The sequence below is a fragment of the Myotis brandtii genome, unplaced genomic scaffold, assembly GCF_000412655.1.
Source record: "Myotis brandtii unplaced genomic scaffold, ASM41265v1 scaffold170, whole genome shotgun sequence".
Lineage (NCBI taxonomy): Eukaryota > Metazoa > Chordata > Mammalia > Chiroptera > Vespertilionidae > Myotis > Myotis brandtii.
In genome coordinates, this window is record NW_005356260.1 from 162,857 (window position 1) to 186,345 (window position 23,489).

Genomic DNA, 23,489 nt, shown 5'->3' on the forward strand with positions numbered 1-23,489 from the left:
AATTACTTATGCAAATTACTTAACTGGTTCAAACCGCCCAACCCAGAGGAAAGCTGGTTCTCTAAGGACGTGTGCCCTCATTGTCCCTATGGCTTTCAGGGCCTCCGACTTGTGCTCTTGAATGTGAGAGTTCGTGGACAGGCAGTCCCAGTGGGCAGGAAGTATGGAGGGAGGGAAATGCCAGGAACTGTTTATGGAGACCATATGGTGGAGGGAGGCCAAGGACACCCAGACACCAGACTGATAGCACATGATGACACTGAGGAGTTAGGAAACCTCCTGTGGTTGGCAGACACCGTGCTTGGGAAGTGTTGCCAGAAAATGGACTGTTCTTTACCAAAGAGAGTGGGGAGGTGTCCTAATACCCACAGGTTTGGAGTGTGCACCAGCAGGCCGTGACCAGGCAAAACTAGACATTGACAAAGTACTTGAACCAAGTGGGCGTCATTGCTAATATGTAAAATGGGTCAAATAATACTTATTTCCTAGGGTTGCTTTAGAGGTAATTGAAAGTGTATGTACTTACTAAATCTTCATTAAGTGAAAATCATGATTATAATATGAATCATTAGTACTCTATGAATACTCATCACTATTACCCCACAAATACTCAGAGGGGAATTGCCCTAGTAGAAGTTCTGTGTTAATCTGTAAAGAACATTGCTCTTTTTGGAAAAAAAAAAAAAAAAGGAATTCAGTAAACTGAGCAAACAAAAAAAAAACCTTAGTAAACGAAATAACATAAAAGACAGAGATTTCCATCTTGAACAGAGATGATTTGGGGAAGAATGAAAGAGAAGAAAAATGGTAGAAATAGCCATTATGAAATGGCTTGAACATTTCCCACACCTAGTTTCATAAAAGGAAAACATAAGCTTACCCAATAACCCTTATGTTATGGGCATTTTGTATTTGTTAAGCACTTTGTATTTTCTCATTTAATGACAAAACCCTATGAGGGAAGCCCAGCCATCAGCAAACGGTTCAGAGCGCGTAGGAATCACCGCCGTTATCAGCCACGGGAGTTCTCCCGACCTCACCTGTGCCAACTGAGCTGGACCTGGGCCCAGTGCCTGATTCTGTGGCTTTTCCACCCCCGTGCAGAGCAGAGAACCTCCGATGACCCACTTTCCCTTCCTACCTTCAGTTACATTCCAGACGGAGGTTTAGCAGAGGGCTTGGTGCCTGGCCTTTGGGCCAGATTTGCCCTGAGGTCAAGTGCAGCTCGGCAACGCTGTAGCAGCAATGACCTTGGACAGGCTACTTACTCCATCCGTCTAAGCCTCAGCTCCCTCACAACTAAATGAGGGTGATCATGAACATACCTTGCACGTTTATATTTATAGAACGACACCAGATTACATGGTTGGCACATAATAAGCACTGACATTTCAAAAAGGGTAACTTTATTGTAACCCGTGTGTGTGCAGAACCTCTTGCTCAGCTTCAGGTCCCACAGCGAGCTCTCAGATGCAATGGAGCAGCGTTGAGAAATATCTTCCGGACTGCATGACTACCACGGGAGAGCGAGCCAGAACTCATTTCCAGGCCTGCTCTCTCCCCCTCTCCCCCTCACCAACACCAGTTTTCATTGCCTTTGGAGCAGATACCTCCCAGGTGAAAGGAGTTGCCTAAGGTCTCACGCAAAGTCCAGGGCCAGAGAGCGTTATGAAAGCCAGGTGGCCGGTTGCACAACTACTTTAAAACCCAGCTCACGAGTCTCCTCGCCCGTGGCAATGTTGAAGCTGGAACTATCAGGCAGGAGAACAGCCGATTTTAACAAGGTGTGACCCTCGTGGTGACATTTCCTGTTTGTTCTAAATGAGGCATTTTAGAGCCACACATTAGGGAAATGGAGAAATCCCCTTGAGCAGCCCTGGCACAGCTACGCAGCCCGCTCCTCCTTGCTTCGCCATTTACCATGTTACTCCCGGGGCGGGTGTCTCTTGGTTTCCCCAGGTGCCATCTAGCTAGTCATTATTTTCATGATCAGAGGATCTTTGGAGGAAAGCAGGGCAAACAGAGGAAGAGAGGATGGGCCCAGAGAACAAAAAGAGAGCCAAACAGAGACATATGGAGCTCATCATGGAAGAAGTGAAACTCCCCAAGCCCTGTGAGTGCCGAGGGCACATCTGAGGCAACTGTTTTCTACGCGCCTTGCAAATTATTCTGTGGTTTCTGCAGAGTTCCTTTTGGGTGATGGCTTTTAAGCACCACCTAAGCCCATCCCAGCTCGGCTCTTGGACTCGATGTGTAGAGACGTTTCTGCACCCTGGAGGAACATCGCTTAAACACGTTTCATCCAAGAATGCACACAGGGACCTTTTTCCTGCACAGATGGGTCCCCGTACATTAGGACAGGGTCTCCCTCCGCTGCAGGGATCAGCTGGAAATGTCAGAGGAAGACAGTGAATGATTGGCACGACCTGACAAAAGAGTTACTGGAATGCATTTTTCTCTTTATAACATCATGTCAACACAGATTCAGTCCAAGATCTTTATTGAGTTACTTCAGGTCACTCTGCAGTACCTGCCCTAAAGGCAGAGGCTGCAAGGAAGGAGATGATGGTTAAGTGCACACTCGCCAGACGGATGGCGAGCGATCGCGCTGTAATCACAAGTGTGTGTTGGAGGTGACTTGGGGGAGTGACCGGTGGGTACCTTCTGTCTCCTTCCATATTCAATGATCCATCAAAAGTAACAGGAGAGGGTACACCAGCCAGTGAATGCGCCGACACCCAACATTTTTCCTTTGAAGCCAGACCTCTTTTGACCCCAGGAGTCACTGATTTGGGGTCAAACCCCCGAGGAGTCGCAGGAGGGTCAGCAGAGATGGCTCCAAGGGGAATGAATGTTTTGTTCTTGGTAAATGTATCAAGAATGGGAAACTGAAGCAACCCGAGATGGGCTTGTGCCTTCCCCTGTCACCTGGTTCTCCTTTGAAAGTGAATCTGTAGCAGACACGAAGGTCAGTGGGTTGGAGAAAAAAAAAATGATGAGTTAGCCTGTGCTTCATCCTGTGGAACCGGTTTTAAGGATTTCTCAGCTAAATCTAAGGGTAAATCGAGCCATTTTCAAGAGTAACTGTAAGGGGACAGCATGTTCTTTTAGGACAGTGAGTTTCAACCAGTGTGCCACAAGAATTTTTTAAACGTGCACTACTTGACTGTTTAGTCAGGGGCACTGGCTTCTTTTCCCTTAGATTGTAAAATTTTAAAAATGACAACAGCCAACACAACAATAGCTGTCCAGTGTGAATGCCCTATCTTGAACCATAAATATATAGGTCATATAATAGAGTGGCATCTTAATGGTCACGTTGCATAATAAGGGTGCATCTGATTGGTTAATTCTTGGTACCAGAAATCCTTATATACAAGTATAGGCACCTGACTTTTTAAAAAAGTCACTTCGGAGCAAAAAGGATGGGTAATTACTATTATATATATTTTTGTAAATCAACCTATTGGCAAAAAAAATATAATATATTTTATTGGTGTGCCGCAGAATTTTAGTAGTTAGTGTATGTGTACCATGAGATTAAAAAAAAGTTGAAAACCATTGTTTTAGGGTTTTAAAGCTACTTTAGAGGTCCAGGCCTGACTACAGGTGAATATAACAGAAAAATTTAGCCAGGAGGAAAAACGCAGAGCAATGAAGTTAGAAGTGGTCACGTGATGGATTGTCAGAAGACTAGCAGGTGAGGCAAGAATACGGAGACGTGCTAGTAGAAACAGTGTCCACAGAAAATGTGTGGAAGAGCCGAATAGGAAATCTTTGGGAGTTAGAACTGCAGTGCCTGAGGGAACTCCGTGGAAGGTCCGGGGCTCTGACTCAGCATTTCCAAACCTCAGATCATGTATTTGTATATAGGAAACCCAAGACATAAAAATAAGCCATGAATGACCCAGTGAGTGCACACTCATGCTGTTCCCAGACCGTACATGCAACCAAGCCGCGTGAATTCCATTCAGTAAATCTGGAAGCAGGTGGCTCGTGTGTGCACAGCCTGTGGTGCTGTGGAGACTGTGGAAGAGGAGGTCTCTGGCGCTCAGATGTTTGCAATTATATCTCCACCTGGGCTTTCAGTGCCATCCCAGAATAGCAGATCCTGATGGCGAACCGGTGAATAGGACTCACCTTCTAGTCTCACAGCATGATTAAATTATCTCTGGAGCCCTAAAGTTTTTTTTGTTTGTTTGTTTGTTTTTATATTTTTATTGATTTTAGAGAGGAAGGGAGAGGGAGAGAGAGAGATAGAAACATCAATGATGAGAGAAAATCACTGACTGACTGCCTCCTGCACACCCCCTACTGGGGATCGAGCCCACAACCCCGGCATGTGCCCTTGACCAGAAGTGAACTTGGGACCCTTTAGTCTGCAGGTCAATGCTCTATCCACTGAGCCAAACCAGCTAGGGCTGTAGCCCTAAAGTTTTTACCATCAGTGTGAAAAAGTTAATTATTTTTTAAAAATATATATTTTTATTGATTTCAGAGAAGAGAAAGGGAGAGAGAGATAGGAATATTGATGAGAATCATTGACCAGCTGCCTCCTACATGCCCCCTACTGGGGATCAAGCCCACAACCCGGGCATTGCCCTGACCGGGAATTGAACCGAGATCACTGAGTCATGTCGGCAGGGCAAAAAGTTAATTCTTTTAAAAATAATATATATAAATACATATGTATATATATTTGTAATTTTTGTTTTTAATTATTTAATTATTTTTATATTTTTCAATTACAGTTTAAATTCAACATTATTTTGTATTATTTTGTAGTTTCAGATGTAAAAATGTGAATTCTTAAAGGCAATAGTCCCTCCCTCCCTTGCCTTCTTAAGGATGTAAAATCAAATTTCTAGTAGGCAGAAGAGGGTGCACACCCAGCCCTGAGCCAGCACAGACCACTGAGCCACCCTGTGATCTCCAATGAATAGTAACTTCCCATGATGCAAATTGCAGGCATCATGGGATATCTTCCAGGAAAGCAGCTTTTCCCAAAACATGCTTCACAGATACTTTGCAAGATTGGCATTCTATCGTCACATACATTCGGGAAACACAGGGTTAAACTGAGTTAAAAGTTTTCTTACCTGTATGCTTTGATGTCTCAAAGCTGCTATTTCCAACCTTTTTCACCTCATGGCACACATAAGGTACACTAACTACTACAATTCTGCGGCACACCAAAAAATAGATTATATTTGACAAAAATAGGCATAATTTTGACTGATTTACAAAAAAATTTAAAAAAGGATTTACCTCCCCTTTTTATTCCAAAGTGACTTTTTAAAAAGTCAGGTGCCTATATTTGTATATAAGGATTCCTGGTTCCAAAAAATTAACCAATCAGATGCAAACTTATTATGCAACGTGGACAGTAAGATACAACTATATTATATGACCTGTATACTTATGGTTAATACATATGGCGATTGTGTTGGCTGCTGTCATTTTTTTAAATATATATTTTATTGATTTTTTTACAGAGAAGAAGGGAGAGAGATAGTCAGAAACATCAATGAGAGAGAAACATTGATCAGCTGCCTCCTGCACACCCCCTACTAGGGATGTGCCTGCAACCAAGGTACATGCCCTTGACCGGAATCGAACTCGGGACCCTTCAGTCCACAGGCTGACGCTCTATCCACTGAGCCAAACCAGTTAGGGCGGCTGCTGTCATTTTGGGGGGCAAAAAAGGTCAGTGCCCCTGACTAATTAATCAGGTATTGCATGGGAATCGAACTGTGACCCCTTGGTTCGTAAGTGGATGCTCAACCACTGAGCCACTCGGGTGGCTATGACTAGCATTTATTATGTTTTCTCCACGTACTTTTCCTGTGGTCACGAGACTTAGTTTCTCCCGAGATCTCTTATTTGGGGGTGATGGGGCAGCAGTCTGGTCCCTTGTGTCTGTCCCCAGTTCCATGCGGGCTGCTACTTTATGTCACAGCTGAGGAGCCCTTTGGGAACAACTCATCCTTTTCCTCTGAGAAGGGATAATTGGGTCTGGGAGCAGATTCCATCCTTCAAAGATCCACTTGTACCAAGCAAAACATGGTCCTGGGTCCCAGACTGCTGAGCCCCCAATTCTAAAGGACAGCCTGGGTGCCAAGAGACCACTGACGACTCAGCACCTCCCCTCACCACCCAGATGGTCCAGACAGTGGATCAGCATCTTCTGTGACCAAGACAGCACGTGAGGCTGAGTCAGCCTCCAGGCCAAGTTTTCCTGATGCAGAGACACGGCGGTGGGAGGGAGGGAGGCAGGCACATTTCTGGCAGGGTGCTATGGCTCCTCCCCAGCTGGCAGCTCGGGCACTTCTATCTTCAGCGAGGACTTTGCCAACGTAAGAAATGCAGGATCAGGTCCCGAAGAGGCAGATGGGTTGACTCCTGGCTTCTATCCTGATCTTGGAGACGTGATGCCTGGAAACCACAACCCATCTGTTTTGAAGTTTCCTTGTTTCAAACAATACCTTTTCCTAACATGAAGTGAGAAGAAAAGACAGCAGCGGGAGTATTCTGCAGGCCAGGTATTGGAGAGTGGCCTGAACTTGAACACCAATGTCCACAGAGAGCCAGGCCAGGGGATTCAGGTGAGACAGACCCTTCCCGCGGGGGGCCAGGCAGCTGCACAAACACCCGCCCCTCTCCGCGGAGCCCCGAGGGCCTGGTGAAAGTAAACGGATGAGGTCATGCTGGCGAGCCTGTGTCACCCTCAAGTAATTAGGACCCTTGCCCAGCCACCTCCCAGACCCAGCCTAGCGCAGCCGCAGGTGTGTTGTCCTTGTCCAGCTGGCATAACAAGGCCATGCCAGCACCGAGGCCGAAACAGTCCCGGGCCATCCAAGAGTAATAGGGCCAGGCCGGAGCGGCCAAGCCAGGAAGAGGAGGGCCGGACTCCCCTCCGCAAAATGAAAATAAATTGCAACATGGCATTGTGTGTGCGGTTGCCCTGGAGAAGAAGGCTCTGGAGAGGAATAAAAATAGAAAGTTGTCAGACTCCGAGAGAGGCTTATTTCCGCAGAGCCAGGTGGTCCCAGGGCACAGGGCTGGTGTTAATGGCCAGAGCGCTGGGATAAACAGAAGAGAGAACCAGCTGCACAGCTTGCCCAGGTCCCAGACCCGCCTGTGAACTTAGCGGAGGCCCGGGATATACGTCCCCAGCGCTTTTACCCAGCTTTTCCATGGACATTATCTTGTCTATGAGAGAGGCGGAATGTATTAACCCCACGTTAGAGCTGAGGAAACACAGCACTGAGGACATGGGGCTTCCCATTTGCCCATCAGGCACTGGGCGAGCCAAGATTGATGCCACTGCCTCTCCCACTACAGCGTTTGTGGGTTTTTGTTTGGGGGTTTCTGTTTGTTTGTTTGTTTGTTTGTTTTTCTCTTTGTTCCTTCAGCCAAGCAGGCTGACCTTTCCTGCTTGTGGGGGGGCTGATGAGTGATGGTGGGGATATGACACCCCACACCTGCTAGAAGGCAGCATCTTTTGTCTCATTTTCTTATCGCAGCTCTTCATCAGTTTAGGCTCAAGGAGAACAAGCAACATCCAATGGTGCCAGGGGCATGAGGAAAAGGCTGGAGGTGGGTGGGGCAGAGGGAATTACATCATCTGACTTGCTTCTGCCCCACCCTCCCTTCATGCCCTGCCCGTGACTCTGCCAGTCTTGCTCCTCTAAAATACCAAGGAGGGGCCCAGCTGGCATGGCTCAGTGGTTGACCATCAACCTATGAACCAGAAGGTCAAGGTTCGATTCCCAGTCAGGGCACATGCCTGGGTGTGGCCTCAATCCCCAGGAGGGGGCATGCAGGAGGCAGCCCATCAATGATTCTCTCTCATCATTGATATTTCTATCTCTCCCTCTCCTTTCTTCTCTAAAATTAATTTTTAAAAAAATACCAAGGAAGGGTTTGTGGCTGCACCCCAGAAGGCCAACAGGAAGGTAAGTATGTGCATAGCCAGACTTCTGCGTTCAGATCAGCCTGGATGGCAAATGGTTTGGTGCTAATCATTAAATGCTTGAAATATTTGGGGTGACATTTTTTGCAAGGAAAAAACTACTTGTCTTTGTTTTCCATCGCATGTTCTCGATGGCACTTAGCTGAGATATTGCAGAGCTTGCCAACATTGCGAACATACACAGACATGGCATTCAGTGGGCACTCTCTGTACATTTAAGAGCTGTCAGTGTACAGCAGTGATGACTTGTTGCCCCTGGCAACACAGCTCACTTTATGCTCTGGTGGCTGACCTGCCTCATCGCATGAACTCAGTCTGCTGTTCACTGCTGTAAGGGTCCCTTTTCACTGCCTTCATTCTCTGAACTCTTTCCTTCTCCCTTGCCCTTCCCATTCCTCTCCTCTTCTGTCACTCTACTTTCATTTAGATACAAATGCCGCCACATTATCACTGTTGACAAGGAATCACAATTGTTTTCAGAAAACTGGCCAATCACAGTGCGCTAATGGAAAGAATTGGGGTCCTCAGCTTTCAAGCAAACCACCCGATTCAGCAAAAAGGATATTGAGCATCACCTGTCCCTGAGTGTGCATGAGGGAAACAAGATGAAATACAGGAATCCAGCCGCCAAGTGCTTGGGTGCCCAAATGATGGAGCAGTCTCCCGTGCTGCTTGCCCAGCCCAAGGAGGCATCCTCTTGGCATGGCGTGCACACAACAGGCGCTCAACACATGCTTGAATTGAAACTGGTGATGTAAGAAACGTCCAAACCTGTAGATAATTTTCATGAATTTATTTGAGCCAAACCAATGACAATTGCTGGGGAGAAAAGTCTCAACGGAGTCAGAAAATGGTCCAGAGAATGGGGAGTTTTGCAACTTATTTTATACATTAGAATCAAAGGAGGAGGCTAAGAGGGTTCATGTGAAATCTATTGGTGGTAGATTAAGGGAGCAGGAAAACAAAGCGGGGAAGTCTCTGGGATTGGAAGAGTAAAACAGAGAGACCCATACTTCCCTTACAGTGGTGGGTACAGGATGGTTGGCATCTACAGCACATAGAGATGGTATTCGGGGAACAAGATAATAATGCGGTGTTCTGTGGTCTCCTGTGCTCTGGTGTGGTGGGTCTGGAAAAGAAGATTACCCTAACATTTCAAAGGTATGGTGTCTTGGATGCACAAGGACAAGAGTCTCACTTAAGGTAAAGATTGAGTGTTTGTCAGGGAAGCCACAGGCCTAGGATGTGACTACCCACCATGATCCGACTTTAGTGGGGAATTTTTATGTTTAGACCATCCTCTATGGTTACTTTCAGTCTCTGGGTTTGTAAGGCCACCACGCAGGCCTCCCTTGAGCTTGTCAGGTTTAGTATGTGGCCTCTTTTGCATCCACAAAAGGAATATTCTGCCCCCACTAATTTTGATTTCAGGCCTAAAAGATGGAATTATACAAAAGACATGTTTGTTGAACATAGTGAGACAAAGGTTTTCTACAGGTGATAAAGTGTGGAGAGCGGCTACAGGGTTTGGTCAGGTTCAAGCCTGGGACTAATGAGAGGGCATGATCCTCTCGTGGCAAAGCCACATGCAAGTCCCAGCACAACCAAAGGCTATGGTTGTAAGATTGACCTTATGCTCCGAACCTGTGGTCCCACGTGGCTGAGTGATATGGGCTGTGGGAGGTGCAGCAAGTAAACAAAGCTTGATCAGGTGCTTGTAATTGAGTAGATTCCAAACCCACTAGAATGTTGTAAACATCTTGACCACGCCCTTACTTTGCCTGGTGGAATCTGGCTATAAAATAAAGACTCGGCTTGCAGGCTGTGGCGCTGTCTCTCCATCAGAGAGGGCAGCATCCCACCCAGACCCAGCTTTCATCTCGTCTGTCTTTTCTCCGTCCTTTACCGCCCCCTCTCAGGTTCACCCATGGCCAATCCGGCTCGGCACAATAAAGTAGTTATGAACTCTGGGAAACAATAATACACTGACCAGTCATCTGCAGTCTTCTTACTTCCTTGAATACTCCAGGCTCAGTCTGTCTGGAATGGGGAGAGATCCTGCCAACATAGGGCAAGGTCAACTCATGAGCTAAACCCTAGCCCATTCCCTTGGACCACAAGTATCTGTCTTTCTCCCGATACCTGGATAGGATCGGCTCACGTGCAGGGATTAGAGAGAGGAAAAGCCCATTCACTTCCTTCAGCCGAACTCTCCATCCCAGTTACACACACCAGGAGCCAGTGAGGAGGCACTGCAGCCCACGCTTGCTATCCATCAACCTGGTCCTCAGCCCAGGACTCAAATCTTACTCTGCCCTGCCTCTGACTCCGCAGCAACCTTGCTGTTTCTTTACCAGCTGCCACCCTGGACACCCCAGGCCTTTAACTCTTGAAGCCATTCCCTCCACCCCACCCCACCCCCAGAGTGACCTTGCCTGGTTCACATCAGAAACTGGTTTTCCACACCTTCTCAGATTAATATCCTTCACAATTCAACTTGTTTCCTAAAACCCATCTACTATGGTGCTCTCTCTGCAAGTAATAACCTTTCTTCCCACTGAATGACACAGACAAAACCAATTGAGGACATAGAACTGGGCATGGAGGGCATTCTGTTTGCAGACAGCACCCCCATACTTTAGTCAGGGGAGAGCAAAGTCACTGGGGTAAACTCCCCAGGCTCGTAGACTAGGTTTGATAAGTGAACTGAGAGGAACCAGCTTCCCCTATGCCTACCTGCTCGATCTTTCCTTTGACTCCATACTATCTGGGATCTCACTCAGACAACCACCCTTCCAGGATCAGGAAGGCAGAGAAAGAGACCCAAAAGTGCGAAAGAAGAAAAAATGAGTAGACTGGATGGAGATAAGCTATAGAAATGCAAAGTATTCAAGCCTGGGGTAGAGCCAATGGCTGCCAGGCGCAGGAGTGGGAGAAGAGAATGATATGGGAGCAATTAAGGGAAAGGAAGAGATAGCAATGGGGATGTGATAGTCCCCTGCTCTACTGCCCTCTCCTGGGATCTGTTTCAGGAACAGATACCACTCTTAGAAAAGTGGGTATTTAAAAAAGAACTTTAAAAGGGGCCCAGGTGGCTGGAGAGAAGAGCCATTCAGAGATCTTTGTTTCAGGTCACCTGGCACAGGAGAAGGAGGAGAAGGGAGCCCCCGGTCCCCCGAGTCTCAATAAGAAACCCAGCCTTGGGTGCAGTTTCGCTGAGGAATTCAAAAGCCCAGATGAAGACCCAAATAGAATAGAAAAAAGGCAATATAGCCATCGTATTATTTCTCCCCTAACAATGGCCAAAGGCCTTGCTGGGTCTTAGAAAAAAAATTATTTCTGTGATAAATACATGCATTTGTTAAGGTAAAGGTTCAAAGTATAGAAACAAGGAACAACCTGATACATAGTCATTTTTACCAATTGATGATTTGTATCTTAAAGAAAAAAAAACACATACTAGTCATGGGAAGTTATTGCATACCTAAGTTTGTGACTTCCAGGCATCCCATAAATCTGAAAGAATTGTTTATTTAATTGGATTGCCCCAACTAACGTGATCAGGATGTTTCCTGATTCCACACATTTTTGTGCCTGGTCAGTATTGCTTGTCAATACTATTTACATTCGGTCTTTCTACTCAAGTCAGAATGGATCCACTGCTTTCCACACTAAAATGTGAACCTCTACTTCAGACAGTGCCTGACTGCTAGGACTTCTTATCAAAGTCAGGCATGCTGATTTTGAGACCAAATAAAAGGACACATAAAAATCTAAATAAAAGAAGCAAAGCAAGAGATATATGACTTAGTATATGGTTTTGGGGGCAGGTAGACAATTTGTCTTATAGCAGCCCAAAGTAAAACAAAACATGCATGTGGAGGAATGGAACTGGCAAGGCAAGAAGTCACAGGGATTTGTAAAGCTGCATATCACAGTCCTGCAACAATTAGAAATGATGATTTCTCATCTTGGTCTTCATAACTGAAGAACATAGAAAACAGAGGCCTGCCGTAGCCGGTTTTGCTCAGTGGATAGAGCGTCGGCCTTCGGACTGAAAGGTCCCAGGTTCGATTCCGGTCAAGGGCATGTACCTTGGTTGCAGGCACATCCCCAGTGGGAGATGTGCAGGAGGCGGCTGATCGATGTTTCTCTCATCGATGTTTCTAACTCTCTCTCTCTCTCCCTTCCTCTCTGTAATAAATCAATAAAATATATATTTAAAAAAAAAGAAAACAGAGGCCTGAGAGTAAGCGGTTAGAACAGAAATTCAGAGTTCTGGCTTTGCCTTCTTAGAGATCTGGGTCTGAATCCAGCTCTGCTACATATATGACATATTAAGGTAGGCAAGCTCAGTCTTTTTTTCTTAATAATATTTCTTAGTATTGTTGTGACTATCAAGTGAGATTATATATATACTAGTAAAATGCTTCACCCACTGCCTGACAGGTAGCAGAACCTCGATACACGGTGGTGGTGATCTATCTACAAGAATGTTTCTTGAAAAATATTTTGTTCATAAATTGCAAAAACGGTCATATTACCCAAAGCAATATGCAAATTTAATGCAATCTCATTAAACATTTAGAAAATAAACAACACATGAGTCAAAACTTAATCACAGGATAAATTAGAAAATAGTTTGATCCAAGACAAAAATTAAAACATATCAAAATGTGTAGGATACAGCCAAAGCAATAGAATGACATTTGTAACTTTAAATGCTTGTATTTGAAGAACAAAGGTCTCAAATCAGGGATCTAAGTTTTCACCTTAAGAAAATACAAAAGAAAGGGCAAATTAAACACAAAGCCTGTATAAAAATTATATTTCAAAAGGTCAGATAAAAATTATGTTATTCTTTTTCTATTTTGGCCTGATAATTTATCTGAAGTTATTCTTTGCTGTTGCTTTTTTCTTCATAGCTATAGATTTTTGTTATAAATAACAGTCTATTGAGGAAAGTATCTTTACAAGAGCATTCATAAAATATTTCTGAATTTTATGGTTAAAATTGTGACAAAGACTAACCATATAGTAAGCCCTTACCATCTGCCGGCCCTTGTATATATGTTGTTTCATTTGATACTAAGGCTACAGTGGATTCTTCGGGGATTTTGATGGCTTAATTTATGATCACCAGAAGCTTCCATTTAAACATCCAACTCCTGCAGAATTGGTGGATTTGGCTTATTTTCTCTGCAATGTGAGAATATTTGTTTTCATCACACAAGAAGCCATCATGAAAAAGCCTGTCGTACCTCGTAGGTTGTATGAGATCAACTGGCTTTAATGAATCATGAGATCAAGCAGAATCAGTTGGGAAAATAGCAAGCCTGTCTTTAGCAGGGATGGAATTTATGTCAACAGATGACTTCCCACAAAACTCTAACTCAGCCACTACATGGTTATCACAACAAGTAAAAAGAGGGGAGCAAAAAGGTGTGAAAAGCAAAGGCAAGAGACCCTTGCCCCTCTCTTTTCAGGAATCAACATTTCTTCCTCTCGGCCCCCAGGTATCTCCTCACCTCCTGCTCATTAATGCTCATTTACATTCAATGTGGTGAAACAGGACTCCAGTTTCTGTTTTGTTGGTTGTGTTTGGGGCACTGCGGCCTGGTTTCAATAGTAACCTCCTCAGTACAGCTAGGGCACTCACCCCAGCACTAATAAATGTCACATTAATACAGAGGAATTATCTGTTTACTGATGAACCGATCAGAAGATGTTACTACAGGCAGGGCTCTTTCTTGGAATTAAAGCTGGGTTTAAGGATTATTTTTTCAAAGGTCCACGTTGAATTATGGGGCTGTAATTCCATCTTGAAGGCTATTTATGGGCCACGCTTCACTTCTTGTGGTTTATGACTTCAACCCAAGCCCTCAATGGAATTATAACCCAACAGTCACAGAGACTGCTATTTATCATCTGTTTATTTTACAGCTGAGTATCTAGCATGTTTTGGTTTTATGCTCATGGAGAACACAAGAAGGGAGGAGGAGGAGGAGATGGAAGAAGAAGAAAAGTAGGTAAAATAGTTCAACATAGCTACAGCCAGGTCTCCCCGAATCTAAAAAGTTGAGATAAAAACAGAAAGGCAGACAAGAGTCCACACTGTTATCTCCACGTTAGCAAACACCTGGACGTATCTTGTATTTATTACTGTGGAAATAAAATGTCCAAATGATTGTTTTGAGTCTTTTCGCAGCTGAGCATGACTGCATCGAGCTCAGAGGGGTGAACTGAGGGGCGGCCATCGTTTTCTTCCTTTTGTCCACTCAGCGCCAATAACAAGGTCTCTGGCAGGAGGCTGCGAACAGCTGGGTCAGAGACCAGGCAGGGTCACTGGATTTCACCCGCGGGTCCCTGCAGTGCGCTGGGCAGGACGCGCCTTGATCTCTCCATGCCGTCACCGGGCTCTGCAGCACAGTTGGCCCCGGGCCTCTGCAAACATTCTAATTTAATGCATAATTATTATAACAGTGATTCAAGGCATGGAGGCTTCTGGGACTAATTAGTGACCTGAATCTCCGTGGTAGCCTGCATTCCGTTCTTATCAGTGCCGGGAAGAACTGCGCTCTTAGAAATAATCCGTCTCCCACTTATTACTGTGACACAGCCAAAAGGCAAAGATCATCTTTCCATCCAGTGTGCACAAATTCCATCGGTGTGCAATCACTTCCCACCGGGACTGCACTTCCCTTGGAAGAGTCGCACTGAATGAGTCCCTCATGGGCTTGTAGGTTTCCATCTGGGCCCGGGGAGATGTTCTTGCAGGTGAGGAAATAAAGACAGACAGCAAGGGATCACTGACCAGCCACAGAATGGACAGCATTGTTCTGCCGTTTAGAGCCGGTTTGCAGGAAAAGAAAAGCCTGGACTCTCTTTCCAAAGACCTTGCAATACAATAACAAAACACATCGTGAAGAGAATGAATGAGTTGGGAACTCTCCTTCCCAACATGGCCCCCCTCTGTGTCTCTGGATGCCTGGTGCCAAGTGTTCTAGCCAGCGGTTCTCCACCTGTGGGTCGCGACCCCTTTGGCGGTCGAACTACCCTTTCACAGGGGTCGCCTAAGACCATCCTGCATATCAGATATTTACATTATGATTCATAAGAGTAGCAACATGACAGTTATGAAGTAGCAACGAAAATCATTTTATGGTTGGGTCACAACATGAGGAGCTGTATTTAAAGGGCCAGGAGGTTGAGAACCACTGTCACACACAGAGGACCTGTGTAAACTCACAGTGAGTTTGCCTGAGGAAGAGAGGTGGCATTGTAGTGGCACTATTCCGCCCTATCTTTCCCTCCAACTCCTGTTGTTCTGCCGCCCCATCAAAAACCACTTTATTTCCAGCTTTCTCAAGCCCGGCATGATCTAAACTAGAGTCAGCAAACTATAGATATGGATCGTGAGCCAAAGTCAGCTCAACCATTCGTGTAATTCTTGTATGGATGGTCCATGGCTGCCTTCATGCTACCATGGCAAACCAAGGTCATATGACCTACAACACCCTAAAATATGTACTATTCAGCCCTTAGCAGAAAAGTTTTGCTGACCTCGGGTCTAGACCATCAACAACCACCCAGCAGATGGGTGGCCTCAGATTCCTTTCTTAGCTTTTTAAAATTCCTTTTGGAGGAGTGGGCTATGAACCACTCCATGACCAATTCCTTTAACAAAACATCTGACTTCCAGACTCTGCTCATGACCATGTAGTGACTCAGTGTCTGTTTACTACCTTCCAATGCAGGCTCCTGCATACTTCTCACACTTTTATCAATTTAATAACTACTTAGGTGGTACTTACTATATGCCAGGCACTACTCTAAGTACTATACTGAAATATTTAAAGACAAACTCATTTTGGCCTTACAATCACCCCATCTGATTGGTACTCCTACTTGACAGATGAGGAAACTAAGATGCAGAGAGCTTAAGTTGCCCAGGGTTACATAACTTGTAAGTAACAGAGCCAGGACTTGAACCCAGGCAGCCCTGCTCTTTAGCCTGTGCTCTTAATTATTTCAGTCAAACTTTCCTACATGGTATGTCTGGGGAATATTATCTGACCAAGTCTAATGATTTGAAAACTTTTTGAATTTTTAAAATTTTATTGTTGAAAGTATCACAAATCGCCTCCTTTCCCCACCTCCCATTGTTATTTTTAATCAAAAGACACATTTTAAGAGAAAATTGGATGTAGAATATATATAACAGAGGTATCAGCCAAGGAACCCTCTGAGTTTCTTCTTTGGGATACTCAGGGTCCTTGAAAAACCTTGTAGTTATCTACCCTTCTGGAGCAAACCAGACTAAGCCTGCTCCCTCTCCTACCTGACAGTCCTTCAAATGTGCTAAGATAGTGACCACACCTCCTCTTACATCTCTTATCCAGAAAAAAGAAAGCTATTCTTCAGGGGATGAACTTTTCCATTCTTTCATGCATCCTGATTAAAATAGGTGCTCAGAACTGCATACAACATTTTAGGATGGGACTGTCATACAGACTCCAGTGGGGAACATTCATTCCTCAGGTCTGACACTCTATGAAAGGGCTTGTGGAGGACTGTATTTTCCAAAGATGGATGCATCAATCACTTTTATCCCATTTGTTCTTCTGGAACCTTGTCACCCTCCCACTAAATGGTGGAGTCTAATTCTCCTTCCTTTGGATCTGGGTGTGCCTGTGCCTCATTTGTAACCAATAAAATGTCAAGGAAGTGACACTGCATGACTTCAGAGGCTAAATCATAGGCAAGGATGAAGCTTTCACCTTGTGGACTGGAACACTGCACTAAAGCACTGAGTCGCCATGCAAGTGGTCTGATTGCCCTGAGACCACCATGCTGTGAGGAAGCACAACTAGCCCATACAGAAAGACCACATAGAGAGGCCTTGAGACTCTGCATGGAGATATCTGGCCAGCCTCCAGCTGCTCCAGTCACTCCTCATCCACTGTTTCAGTCTCAACTACCATCTGATTACAACCATATGAGGACCCAGTCAAGAATCCCCCAGTCAAGCCATTCCCTAATTCCTGACCCACAGAAACTACAACAAATAATAATTGTTGTTTTTGCTTCATTTGGGGATAATTTGTTATACAGAAGTCAATAACCGTACCAGGGTCTTAACAGTGACCCCTAGTCTGAGGGGGATAGATACGCAGTCAACTCAGAGAACTCCGGCAGTATTATAACTTTGCAGTTTTATCACTTTATTTGACCATCAGTGCTTAGTTCTTATCCACATTAACTATTTGTAGATTTTTTTTAAAGTGGTGACAGATATGCAGGTGACCAACATAGAGAGTTTGTTTGGTGAATCCTTTTCCTCGTGACGTTTTCTGAACGCCCTCACACAGATACGGCATGGGACATTCCTTCTTCCTTTGGCCCAGACAGCTTTGTGGGGCCTGATGACAGTGCGCACATCTGCAGTTTCCATCTCCTTCATGGCAAATTTCCGCCTCTCTCTGAGTGACCGAGGAGCGTGCTTTCTGAAAGCCACTCCGTGGATCTGCTGGTGAATGCTGATTGTGTATTCTCTCTTTGCTACCTTGTTGATGGCCGAACAGCCCTTCTTTTTCTCACCACTCTTCTTTTCGGGAGCCATCCTGCGGGGCCAGGTTGAAAAGGGAGCTATCAGGGTTTTACTTGGCAAAAATATGGCCCAAATTCAGTTTGGAAAATGTGGTCACTGGAGAGTCATGTGGTCATGAAGTCATGAAATCTGGAAGAATCTAGCAATAACCCGTTTAATTGTTACAGCCCTAGTGGTAAAAAAAGAAAAAAAGTCAGCCTTCTCGTAACTTCCATCTATTCCTACCAAGACTGGAAAGTAGGGTGACCAGAACAAAATCTTTATAAACCATGACACGTGTAAGACGTTACGATCTTAACAATTCTCAGATAATAACAGACAGCCGTCACGTCCTGATCACCGTCATGGTTAATAGCACAGAGACACAAAATTATTTTTGAAAATATTTTCTATTTTGGCACTGTAGGCGAGAGATTCCTCTTTGCTCTTCTCCAAACCTGCTTTCTTCATCTGGAACATGGGTTTGTGGTTTAGAACTTGAAACGCTATCCAATATTTCTCACTCCTTGAGTCTGAAACATCCTTCCTCATAATTGAAGGCAAATGATTTGCTCTCTTTTCTTGCTGAGTGTTTTCCTGGATTTTGTTTTTCTGCTGTTGACTGATATTTTTCCGTGAGTTATGACAGGTGAAAGCCAAATGCTTATATTGCCAAGTGCAGTGTGGTCAGGATCATCCGGGTGGGAGACAGGGAAGGCTGTTCTTGGGAGGACAGGGATGTCATGGGACTATCATCAGAATGAGTCACATATATTTAGTGTGGAGGGACAGGATGTGAGGTTGCTTGCTTATGCTGGGGCCCATGGACCTGGTCATTGTATGATGTCTGCAATGCTGTTTGGCACGACTCAATGGTGTGTACACTCTGGGTACGGAAGGTCTTGGGCTCTTATGTGGCATCTCCTTTCAAAGTCACATATTAGCAAATTTCTGATTATCCTGGTGAATAAAGTAGAACCAATATAAAACAGACATTTAGTTGAAATGATCATTTGATCAAGCTTAATGAAGGAGTCTTGTTTGAGTGACAGTTCATGTCAGGAAAAGCTGAAAGTTTTAGTTGGCCAAGCTTTGAGGGGAATTTCTATGGTAAATGTACTCTTTTAGATCTTGATAGGGGCTGGATTACACAGTTTGTACAAATTTGCCAAAATTCAGCACATACACAAGACTGAGAATTCATTTCATATAAAAAAAATACTCTAGCCTGGCCAGTGTGGCTCAGTGGTTGAGCATCGACCCATGACCAAGAGGTCACAGTTCAATTCCCTGTCAGGGCACATGCCTGAGTTGCTGGCTCAATGATTCTCTCTCATCACTGATGGTTCTCTCTCTTCCTCTCCCTTCTTCTCTCTGAAATCTATAAAGATATATATTTTAAAAATACTCTAAATAAATATTAAACTCCAGTTAACATCCATGTTGAAGTATTTAGGAGAAATTCTACTTATATCTGCAATGTACAAAAATAAGAGGGGTTGGTGGTGGAAAAAGGAATAGATGCACATGTGATAATACAAGTATGTTAAAATGTTAGTGGTAGAAACCAGGTGATGGTTCTAGGCCAGGGGTGGGCAAACTTTTTGACTCGAGGGCCACAATGGGTTCTTAAACTGGACCGGAGGGCCGGAACAAAAGCATGGATGGAGTGTTTGTGTGAACTAATATAAATTCAAAGTAAACATCATTAAATAAAAGGGTACGGTATGTAATGATGTTTACTTTGAATTTATATTAGTTCACACAAACACTCCATCCATGCTTTTGTTCCGGCCCTCCGGTCCAGTTTAAGAACCCATTGTGGCCCTCGAGTCAAAAAGTTTGCCCACCCCTGTTCTAGGCAGTGGTGTGCCCGAGCTGGCTCACAGAAGGTGATGGCTCAAATCTTCCCCCAGTCACAGCGGTAGCTTAAAATTGGCCGTGGGAGGGAACACCTACACCACAGAAATCAGCAAACCATTCATATCAGAGCTTTTTTTAAATTTTCCCCTGGAGAGCAAGCTTACCAACACACCACTGGGTATGTGGGTTGTTTATTGTAAATTTCTTTCAACTTTGTGGTATGTTTGAAAATTTTCATAATAAAATGTTGGCAAGACCATCTGATTCCGTGTGCTTTCACTGATGACACAATAGACTATCAGTTTTTAGATGTGTTCTTTTGAGTAGGATGTAGTGGGTAGAGACAAGGCATTCCTCCTATTGCAACAGCTAGAAAAAAATAAAGACATATCACAGAATCATATTCTTAAAAACAGTGTGGTGAACCACAGAGGCAAAGAAGGGTAGAAGAATAAATGCTGCAGAAGGAAAGAGCATATGCAAAGTGAGATGAGGTTGCTAGCAGTTTTCTTCCTGGGGGGCGGGGGGAGGTGGTGTTTGCTGAGTCCTGGAGGACTGGGCTTACCCTGTGCAGAGGGGAAGAGAAATCTAGGAGATTGTCACAGCCCTGCAGCCTCCTATAAAAGAGGGAGATCTAGTTGAGTCCCAGGTGCGTATCTGGCTTTCCCCATAGGACAGTTCTTGCACGTGGTGTGGCATAGGAGACCAAGGAAGAGTGAATCCCCAGGAACTTCAAAGTTCTGAGGAGATAGACTAGTGGGAGGGACTTGTAACCTGACCCAACAGAGGTCCCTTACAGACCTTGGGCAGATTTTGACTGTGTGATGTGGAGGCTACTGCTCTAAACTTTCAGGTTAGAAGTAACCAAGACACAAGCTCTCCATCCAAACCCCAGGGGAGCTTGCCCAGAATGGGGCCAGGCAAGAAAGGCCGAGTCAAACCTTCCTCAGTCTCACCTTTCACAGGAGGCGAAGTCCCACCAGAGGAAGAGGCTGCAACAAACACACACCAGGGTCTCACCCCTGGGACACGTGAAAGCAAAGAGAACTGAGTCTAACTGCAACCAGCCACGACCCAGTTTCCTTCCTCATGGCCTTGTGGTGCTCAGCCCCTCACGCTGTCAGCTGAGGACAGGACAAAGCCTTTCTAGGGGAAAAAACCATGAACTTCAGTCTATATGGTTCTTTTATAGGTAACACATGGAAAACAACCATAACTAGTGAAGCATATGGAAGTAGGACAATGTGACCAATACTCAAGAAAAATAAGAAAGAAAAAAAGGAAGAAAGAAAGAAAGAAAGAAAGAAAGAAAGAAAGAAAGAAAGAAGGAAAGAAAGAAAGAAGGAAAGAAAGAAAGAACCACAAAATATACAGAGGTTAGCTTAGTAGAGAAGAGCCTTGAAAATAACTATTATACATAATTAAAACATAATAAAGAAAAAATGGACAAAAAGGATGGATGAAAAGATAAATAATTTTGCCCTGGCCAGGTAGGTCAGTTGGTTGGAGCACCGTTCCCTTCACCGAAAGATTGCAGGCTTGGTCCCAGGGGAGGGGTTACATACAAGAGTCAACTGATGGATGTTCTTCTCTTCCATCTCTCTTTCTTCCCCCCCCACCCCCGCTTCTTCTCTCTCTAAAAAAATCAATAAAAACATATTCAGGTGAGGATTAAAAAAAAAGATAAAGAATTTCAACAGAGAACTGAAGTCTATTTAAAAAGAAGCAAGTGGCCTTTCCAGAACTGCAATATCTGAAAGTATGAACTCATTGGATGTATTTAACATCAGACAGAACATTGCAGAAGGCAAGCTGGTGAATGTGAACATATGTGAATAGAAAAAAATAACAAATTGCAGGCTGGATAGAAGAAAGAATAGGCAGACATGCCGAATACCTAGAGTGTAACATTCGTGTGACTGGCATCCCAGAAGGCAAGGAGTGAAGGATAAGAAAGAAGAAAAATTTAAAGTCCAAGTCCTTACATATACCAGTGGAAGATATATTAGACCTGGATGTTCATATCCTGGTGGTTACATTTACTGATGATGTGTGACCTTGAGAAAAATCCCATGATTCCTCTGATCTTCCTCTTTCCTCACCTGTAAAATTGAATCAATAATATTAATTCCTCAGAACTTTCACAGTATCATCTATAAATGACAAAACTATGTAAGGTAAGGTGAGAATCTTAAAAATTATTGGCATTGTCCTCCTCATTATTACTCCTTTGCTCGGTTGTTCTAGTGGCCTAGCATGTCATTTCAAGCCCCGGAGCACACCAGGATAAAATTAGAAATTGGCTAAAATGAAATTGGATTGCACTTAGATTGTATCTCCTCTTCATTCCAAAATAATTCTATTTTTATTCATGTATCCCCATATTTTTTCCATTTGTGTAACAAGCAGTACTACTCCAGAGATTAAGGCAACAGTCAATCATAGGCACTCCGAAGGGTTTCCCTACTGAGACTATTTCTGGGCTTGAAGTCTTTGGGGAAACTGAGGATATAAGAGACAGAATGAGAAACACGCCCTGAACTTGAGATAGGGACGGTTGAATTTATTTAAATTCTTTAATCATTTAGTTTCCAATCACATTAGAACCCAGTGAAAGCCTAAAAGTCATATCAGGAAGGGTGGGCCCATAAGATTCACCAAAATGACATATAATTATAAAATGACATATATATATAGCTGACCTTCTCCCTACGTGTATGCATCCCTGGTGTCTCTTTCTTTCCTAATAAGGAGACCTACTGGGTTAGCCACCTCCCCCCCCCCCACCTTAAGATCTCATTTTACCTTAATTACCTCCTTAAAGGCTCGATCTCCAAATAGACTCACACTTGGGGTTAGGGCCTCAACATATGGATTTTGAGGGAATGCAATTCAGTTATAACAAGCAGAGAAAAAAGTATCATATGTTAGTCAATGGCCTCATCACCAAAAATATTTGTTGCTTTGTCATGTCCTCATCAGTATCACATCAGCCAACTCAGCAGATCAGAAAGCTACAGACCTTTGAATTCTTCCTTTATTGAGGGTTTTTGTTTTGTTTTGTTTTTTTTTGTTTTTTGTTTTTTTATGGGAGGGAAGCGAGTGGCAGTCTCTGCCTGCTTTGTTAGCTTAGGTATGTGGGCTTGGAGTCCTGAATCTTTTTTATCATCACTTTTCTGATGAGCTGCCCTCTGTTCTGTTCTCCCTAACATCTTTTGAGAAATCAAGGCTTCTAGACATTTCAGAGAGGTATCCAAAATTAAGCTCCCCAACTTTTGGGCGAGCCAGTTGCAGGGGAGGAGACACAGGGCCCCTCCCTTGGGACATCAAGTTCCCGAAGGAGTAGAATGCAGTATGTCTCTGGCCTGATTCTCTATCCGAGACAAACCTCACCCTTTCCTGCCAAAGTATATTAAATAGCACATTGGTCCAAGCCAATTCAGAAGATGCTTGTCATATGGGAGGCTGTGAAGACAAACAATTAACAAGGCAGAAGCAGACACATCTCAATAGTCCAGGGGGCAGCGCCAATGAGAATTCAAAGGGGAGAGAGATTCATTCTGCCTGGGAGGACCAGGCAACCCTTCATGGAATGCAGGACCTGAAATGATGAATAGGATGAGGAAAGCATGAAGTGTGAGGATGGAGTGTGAAGAAGGCAAATCATCCCACTCAGATGAGAAACATAAGCAAAGTCATGGAGGCACAAAAGTAATTCTTCAGAGACAGATGAGAAACCTGACCCTTCTAGAGCAGTGGTTCCCAAACTTCAGCATGCACCAGGGTGACCCGGAGGGCTGGTTAGGACACGGGTTGCTGCCTCCCCCACCCCAAGAACAGTTCTCATTCAGCACATCTGGGGTGTGGCCCAAGAATTTACATTTCTAATAAGCGCCCAGGTAATGCTGATACTCTTGATCCAGGAGCTACCCTTTTCAGACAACTGAAGTCAAAATACGGAAGGATGTAGTGATAGACGGGGTGTGGGCTTCATTCTATAGGTAATCACTTGGCCATGTGAAGGGTGAACTGTAAGGGGGAAGGAAAGCTGGACCACGGCCT

At 44.3% G+C, this 23,489-nt stretch overlaps 1 pseudogene; it reads right to left on the minus strand.

The window, feature by feature from the left end:
* Positions 1–17,237: 17,237 nt before the first annotated feature.
* Positions 17,238–17,597, minus strand: LOC106725559 (annotated as a pseudogene).
* Between the last annotated feature and the right edge of the window lie 5,892 nt (positions 17,598–23,489).